Below are 7,847 nucleotides of genomic sequence, written 5' to 3' on the forward strand. Positions count from 1 at the left end.
GCATTATAATATAAAACAGTCACTGGAGGAAGAGTGAAAGGAATAGCCAGAAATATCACCATAGAAAGCTTGTTAAGTCCGTCTTCTGCCTATAACTAATTGGAATATCTAAAATGGGGCTACAATGTATCTAGTGAAGGAGATCTCATGAGGAGCCTCTGCATTACATAAGACTTATAGAAGAAAGCCTGAACCACATCCAGACCATCAGAAAAGGGAAACTTTCCTCTTAAAAGGACAAGCAGACCAGCCTGGAGCAGCCAGAAAACCAGAAGACACTTCTTGAAAAAAGGACCTACAGGAAAAATACAAAACGACAAGAACAGTCTGACTGTTACCACAAAAACAAGCAAGTTGTCTGCCCAGGAGACATCAAGGCAAGTGGTTGGGTCCTCTCAGTGCAAATCCTTCTCCAAGACTAAGGCGCAATGGGAAAATGCATTCTGATGGGCGACCACACATGTCACCCATAAAGAGAAGTGACCGAAGAACATCAAAGAAGCAGCAAGCTAAGCCCTGCATTGTTCAGGAGACTATGGTGAGCTCGGGTGGAGACCTGGTTGGCCAGCAGTGAGGCAAGACCTGGGGACTCATGGGCTCAGAGTCAGTGACACATCCACAGAGGACTAGAGTGGAGACCGAAATGACCAATTGATAAGAAGAGGGCATACAAATGCAGGAACACCCACACCTGCAGATGATACCCACTTGCTATGGCTCCAATGATGGGACGAATAGAGCTCAACCCGAAGAAGAAAGAAGAGGAAAAAAGCGTCATCTGATACAATTTGATAAACTGGATATCCACCTATAAATGCAGTAGCTCAAAAGAGGAAACAAATCCCTGCTCCAAGAATTATTCCCACCCCCTCCACACAAAGAGTAGATAGGGATGGACATATTGAACATTAACTAACTAAAAATGGGAGAAGGGATACAAAAGTAAGAAGTGACTAGCTTACAAGCTTTCAAAAGGGAACCTAGATCCACAGATCGGGGAGGATGGTAGAGTGTCCAGTGAGTAGTATCTGACGTGTCTAGGAAGGGCAGATGAAAAGAAATGCAGATGGGTCCCTTGGGATGTAAGGGTGAATAATTGTTACCAGGACTGATTGTAAGGACTAGAAATGTAGAGGTGGACATTTTATAGCAAGGAGGGGAGTGATTAACCTTTCAGTCTAGGAGCGGAGGACCCTGGGACCATCAATGGAGAAGAGCAGAGAGTGGGACCCCACCCAGAGGAGCAGTGAGGCCTGAGACTGAGACAGAGAGGATGACGTGAAGAGAAAGGATGACGTGAAGAGATGGAGTGGCTGGGGACTAGGGATCCAGAGAGGGAGAGGGGCTGTGTGCTGAGGACTGTGAGGGGAGGGCGGGCAGGATTACAGGGTATACCCTTTGGTTGGGTGATGATGCATGGACAGGATGGTAACTATGGCAATGAGATGATGTATGATGGAATGGATGTAAAACTAATGTTCCCCCATGTAGACTATCACACAATACACAATAAAACATTTAAAAACAACAACAAAAAAAAAACCAATGCCTAGTTCATAGAAAATTGTCAATAAATATTTACTATACTGAGTAAAATCCTAAGAGGCTAAGTTGTAGTTGTTGTTGTTGTTATGTGCCATGGAGTCAGTTCTGACTCACAGCTACCCCTGTACAGGGTTTCCGAGGCTGTAAATCTTTACGGGAGCAGAAAGCCTCATCTTTCTCCTTCAGAACAACTGGTAATTTCGAACTGCTGACCTTGCGGTTCGCAGCCCGATTCGTAACCACTACGCTATCTAAGTAACTTATTGCAAAAGCCAAACCTAGGCTTTGCAATTTCTGATAGACAGTCCTGTGATATTTCATAATGTGAGGGAAAATTTATTTTATCAAATTTCTAAAATTTTCAACCCGGAGGTCTCAGAAAAATGTTGACTGATAACTGATTGTTAAAAGTTTCAGTATTGACTCTTGAAAGCATAAGGAAAAGCTTTGAGCAGAGAAATCACTTACCTTGGCAGGAACAAAAAAGTAGAGAAAAAGTGATTACGTTGATTACATTGGAGGTAGCAAAAGCCACATGAGATATATACAGGTGTGCTAACAGTTTTTATTTCCTAAATATCAGGCAAGGGAAACCATATCCCTTTGTTGTATCCTAAAGGCAGTGGTTAGAATCACTTGCAGGGTTAATAAAGGCTGCTGAAGTTGAGCTTCCGTTGGTGGTTAACCCCTGTCTTCTTCAGGTTCCTGTGAAACACCTGACTCACATGGTGTTCAAGCTCATTTCCATTGTGCAGGGTAGATACACTCTGGGATGTGCTGGTTTGTTGAGAAAAAACGAATTCATGGTAAATGGGTTGTTGATGATTTTATATTTTAGAACTAAATTATGTGTAGCAATAAGGCATTTGCCTATGATTTCCTGAAGATGGACTGATGTGAATCAGAATTGTTGTTTAGTTGTTAGGCTCTGTTGAGTCAGTTTCGACTCATAGTGACCTTATGTACAACAGAATGAACATTGTCTTGTCTTGTTGTTAAGTGCAGCCATAGGGTTTCTGAGGTGTGACTGGTGAGTTTGAACTTCCAGCCTTGAGGTTCAAACCAACCTTGTGGTCCAGTGCTTATCCTACAACACTTCGTTGGTAGGGAACGAAAAATGACATAGAAACGAAAATAGGCTTAGATGTTTCCCTTCAATATTGCCTGAATGTGTGTAAACAATCCTATGAAATGTTTTTCCTAGAGGTATTGGCATTTGTAAAGTACTTGAAATCCTTTGCATCCACTGCTCCTCTCCTAACCCCATTGAGCTAGGTCGCTTTAGAAACAGGACTGAGTAAATTGTCAGAGACCACAACATTGTGGAAAGGAATTCTGTTTGCTCCTCTGTCCAAATGTTGTCAAATGACATTCTGATGCCTCAAAGGGGATGGAATGACTTCTGAAAGTCCTCACTAGTTCTTGAATAAAATAGATTTGGTGGTAAGAGAGTTTTAGATTTGGATAACTTTGTTTCTTTCCATCTGAAAGACCTTGTGCTATTTAGGTGATTTTCAAGGGTTTACTGAGGAAAATAGACTCTGAAGCTTTTCTCCTTGGAATGCAGGGTCAGCAATGCCTCCTCATTGAGCAGTTGTGAAGAGTACTTGTATACCACGCATAAAGGTATCTTGCACAGAGCAGAAATGCCAGTGGGTTCTTGCCCCTCCTGGCTCATCATACTCTCCCTTCCCCTTCTCTCTTGATTTTCTCTCATGATCACTCCCTGATTTTTTTTTTCCCCCCTCCTTGCCTACTTCCCATCTCATGCTTCACCACTCTCAAATCTTAGAGTCCTTTTAAGAAGCACCATTACAATCATTCTTCTGTTCTCACCATGATAGCCCCTGACTCTTCAGCCTCCAAATGTTCTCTCTTTTGTGTCCTGAGACTTAATGTTGTGACTAAAATGCCATGATGGTTGGTGTGAGTTCATGTTGGGCTGTATCATCTACTAGAGCTGAGTAACTGCTCAGACTCTGCCAGTCTACTTGGCATGTCATGGGGCAAAGATCAGGGAAACTAAGTTGCCTATGAGTTAAATTGCCAACCTAGGAGTCCACTTGCCCAAGGCTATGATGTCCTTTGTGGTCTTGAAGGTATGCAGAGAGGTCCACTGTCAGCCCTTTCAAACTGTGCAGGGAACAGAACTCTAAGTTGCAAAATGGGACTGTGTTCTCCAAAGATAGCATTCTCCACCTACCCTTTAGACTGAAAAGGTTATTTCTTATAGAGACTTAGTGTTCTGGTACTGTAGGTTAATGCACTGGACTGCAGTCGGTTTGAGCCACAAGGTTGTCAGTTCAAGCTCACCAGCTGCTCCTTGAAAACCCTATACAGGGTCACTAGGAGTAGCAATGGACTTGATGGCACTTAACAACAACAACAATCTAACTTTGGAGTCCTGATGTGGTGCTATAGGATAAGCAAGGTCAGCAGTTTAAACCCACCAGTTACTCCTTGGAAACCCTAAACATTGTTGTTATGAGTCAGAACTGACTTGATGGCACTTAACAACAACAAAATATTGAATTCTGTAATTCCTGGTTGGTGCAGTTAATTTGCTCAGCTACTAATTGGAAAGTTGAGTTTTGAGTCCACCCAGAGATGCGTCTGAAGGAAAAGACTGGAGATGTAGTTCCAAAACTTCAGCCATTGAAAATCCATAGAGCACAATTCTACTCTGACACACATGGGAGTCAAAATTGACCTGAGACAACTGGTTAATCTGGGTGTACATGTGAAGAAGCCCAGTACTGAAAGAATAAAGGAAAACATGCTAATGTATATCATAGAACAAGCCATTCCAGAGCCACATATGATGTGAGAAGTCTTTGAGCCCAATGAGGACATTTTCTAGATGAGGAATTTGAGGCTCAGAAAGTTCAAAAACCAGCTCTAAGTCACACAACTCTTTTTCAGGGTACAGACTAGAATCTAAGTCTCCTGACTTTTTGTTTTGATAGTCTCAACCTTTTTCCCAATAAGAAATAAAAGATATCTGATAGCCAGGGACTCATTCCTGGGTTAAGACTTTGTCCTTCCTTTCCCCTTGCATGTTGTTGTTGTTAAGTGCCGTCGAGTCGATTCCGACCCACAGTGACCCTGTATAGGATTTCCAAGGAGCAGCTGGTGAGCTTGAACCACCGATCTTGCCGTTCAAAGGGCTTTGCAGACTGGCGCATTAACCCATAGCGCCACACCAGGACTAGATATTCATAAAATTGAAAAGTCTTTTTTAAAGAGAGAGACTGTTACCTACTGCTTAACACATAATGCTACTTTTGAAGAATTTGATTTTTCTAATTCAAGAAGCATCACTACTTTCCAGAATTTTATCTTCTTAATTCCAGGTACTTTCATTTGATCTGACCATGTATAGCAGTCATACTTTCTCTTTTGGGGTCTTGGTATTACCAAATCCTGTTATCTTCTCCCATCAAGGCAATTCTAAGAAAACAATAGAAAAGAAAAAAGAGTACCTACAGAAAAGAGGAACTTTGAAGAAAGATCTAGTTACCTCCCCACACTTCCCAATGCACTATTCCAATTAAAAGTAAGTTGCTGTGTAACAAGCCACCCCCAAATTGAATGGTTTAAGAAAACATTTTATTCTTTTCTCTCAAGACTGAGGATCTCAGGTTGGCTGTCTGGAGCTATCTGATGGCTCTGTTATCTGCAATATATCTAGAACATGAAGACTCAGCATGGCATGGCTGGAGAGTTTGGCCTCACTCTGTTTCTATTTGGTCTCTCCATATGGTTTCGTCAGCTTGGTGACTCAGGGCTCCAAAGATGTGTGCGGTGTAGGAGAGACAGCCATCCCAAAGACATACTGCCTATTATGACCTAGCCTCAGAAGCTATACAGCATCATCTCTGTTACATTCCATTTCTCAAAACTGCCACATGGAGACAGCAATAGACTCACCTCTTGATGGGGTAGTGGTAAGTTTCTGCAAGAGTGTGTGGGATCAGAAATATTGCTGCAGAAGTTTTTGGAAAATAGAATCTTCTTTAAAATGTTGCTCTTGAACAAGTGACTTGGCACCTAGGTTTCTTTTCTCCTTAATAAAAAGAATGAATTAATCTAGATATGCTACAAGAGCTTTTGCAGATCATATAATTGGTGGCTTTGTAATGAGTCAGTCCATATGTCGTGCTGTACAACATAAGACCTTTGTTCCTGACAAATTCTCTGGAAACCACATCCTTTACCATGGTTACCATATGATCCTAGTCTCTTTTCACCATGCTTGGTCTAAAAACAGTTTTCCCTGGATATATGCTAGATGCCTATTATTGTGGGAGGGGAAGTTTGTTTAAATTAGTTCCTTCAACCAAGTTGTTGTTGTTGTTAGGTGCAACTGAGTTGGTATTGACTCGTAGCGACCCTGTGCACAATAGAATGAAACACTGCCCAGTCCTGCGTCAACCTCACAATTGTTGCCACACTTGAGCCCATTGATGCTGCCACTTTGCCAATCCATATCGCTGGGGGTCTTCTTCTGACCTCCCACCTTACCAAATATGATACACTTCTCCAGTGACTGGTCCCACCTGACAATATGTTTGAAGTATAAGAGACGAAGTTTGGCCATCCTGGTCTCCTAGGAGCACTCTGGCTGTACTTCTTTCTTCCAACACAGATCTGTTTGATCTTTTGGTAGCCCATGGCACATTCAATATTCTCCTCCAACACCATAACTCAAAAGCATCATTTTTTCTATTGTCTTCCTTATTCACTGTCCAGCTTTTGCCTTCATATGAAGTTATTGAAAATACCATGGCTTGAGTGAGGTACACCTTACTTCTCAAGCTGACCCTGTCCACATGGTCATCATGGTCACCGTGGCATAGCTTCCAGAATCCCAGAAACTCATAAGCCACTACAGTAAGACAAATTGATAGATGAGTGGTGGTCCTTCAACCATAGAAGGGTGAAATTATATTAATCTAGCACAACTCTACTATTTCAGATATGAGGATGAAACTTTATAGAGTGAATGAATAGAACCATATAGTTTTAAGAGAGATGTTCAAAACTGGGCAATATCCAGGAGGGGTCTATTAAAATGGTGAACTGTATCCCAACGTTTCAGGCATGTTGGATTTTACAGGCACTACTTCGTGCTCACTTTGTACATATTGTCAGGAGGGACCAGTGACTGGAGAAGGATATCATGTTTGGTAAGGTGGAAGGTCAGAGAAAAAGAGGAAGACCCCCAGCGAGATTGATTGGCCAAATGGCAGCATCAATGGGCTCAAGCGTAGCAACAATGGTGAGGTTGGCCCAGGATCGAACAGCATTTCATTCTGCTGTGCATAAGGTCGCTATGAGTCAGCATCAACTCAATGACACCTAACAAAAACAACTTTGTACTCATCCTAAGGAAGACACTTAACACCCTTCAGGAAAAAATATGCAGGGGGAAGATTGATCTTCCTCTAAACGAGTCTTATTTATCTGACTCCAGGCTCTACATGGGGCTTTAGACTGTGCAGGAGGGGATATATAGGAACAAGGGGCTACAAACAAATGTTTTCAGACTTTAGTTCCAGATGTGAGGCTTCAGAGAGCAATTTCCTAAAGCTGCCAATTTCCTGGTGTGGTAACACCTGCAATTTTCATAGCAGAGAAAACACAGCAACCCCATATTTGGTAACTGGTTACAATCAGCGTTCAAAACCAAGTATGACCCCCAGAAACATAATTTTATTTGACCTGTTTATCATTTTCAATTCTCGTTTGGCTTCAGGCATCTCTAAGTCTGAGAGTCTGGCTGTCCTGTTGGCTGTTTGCACAGCAGTTGTTGCTTTGAATGGCAATGGTTTTTATTTTTCCTTCCACACAGATGCATTGGTTGACAGGTGCAGGCAGTTGTGTGCATGAAGCGACACTATATTTGCAGGTGGTACAGCTGTGCCCCCTTAAGGAACAGAGCAGGAGAAACCTATACCCAGGCCCTGAGCTCTCCTACTAATATCATATATAGTTGGAATTTGGACCACCATGATCAGTTAAGATCTTTCTGTCTCTGAATCTGGGTTTTATGAAATATACACCTGCCAATTGTAACAAAATTGATGCTTTTGAGTTGTGGTGTTGGAGGAGAATATTGAAAGTGCCATGAGCTGCCAAAAGAACTAACAGATCTGTGTTGGAAGAAGTGCAGCCAGAGTTCTCCTTGGAGACCAGGATGGCCAAACTTCATCACTCATACTTCAGACATATTGTCAGGAGGGACCAGTCGCTGGAGAAGGATATCATGTTTGGTAAGGTGGAGGGTCAGAGAAAAAGAG

Source organism: Chrysochloris asiatica, unplaced genomic scaffold (assembly GCF_000296735.1).
Source record: "Chrysochloris asiatica unplaced genomic scaffold, ChrAsi1.0 scaffold00050, whole genome shotgun sequence".
NCBI lineage: Eukaryota > Metazoa > Chordata > Mammalia > Afrosoricida > Chrysochloridae > Chrysochloris > Chrysochloris asiatica.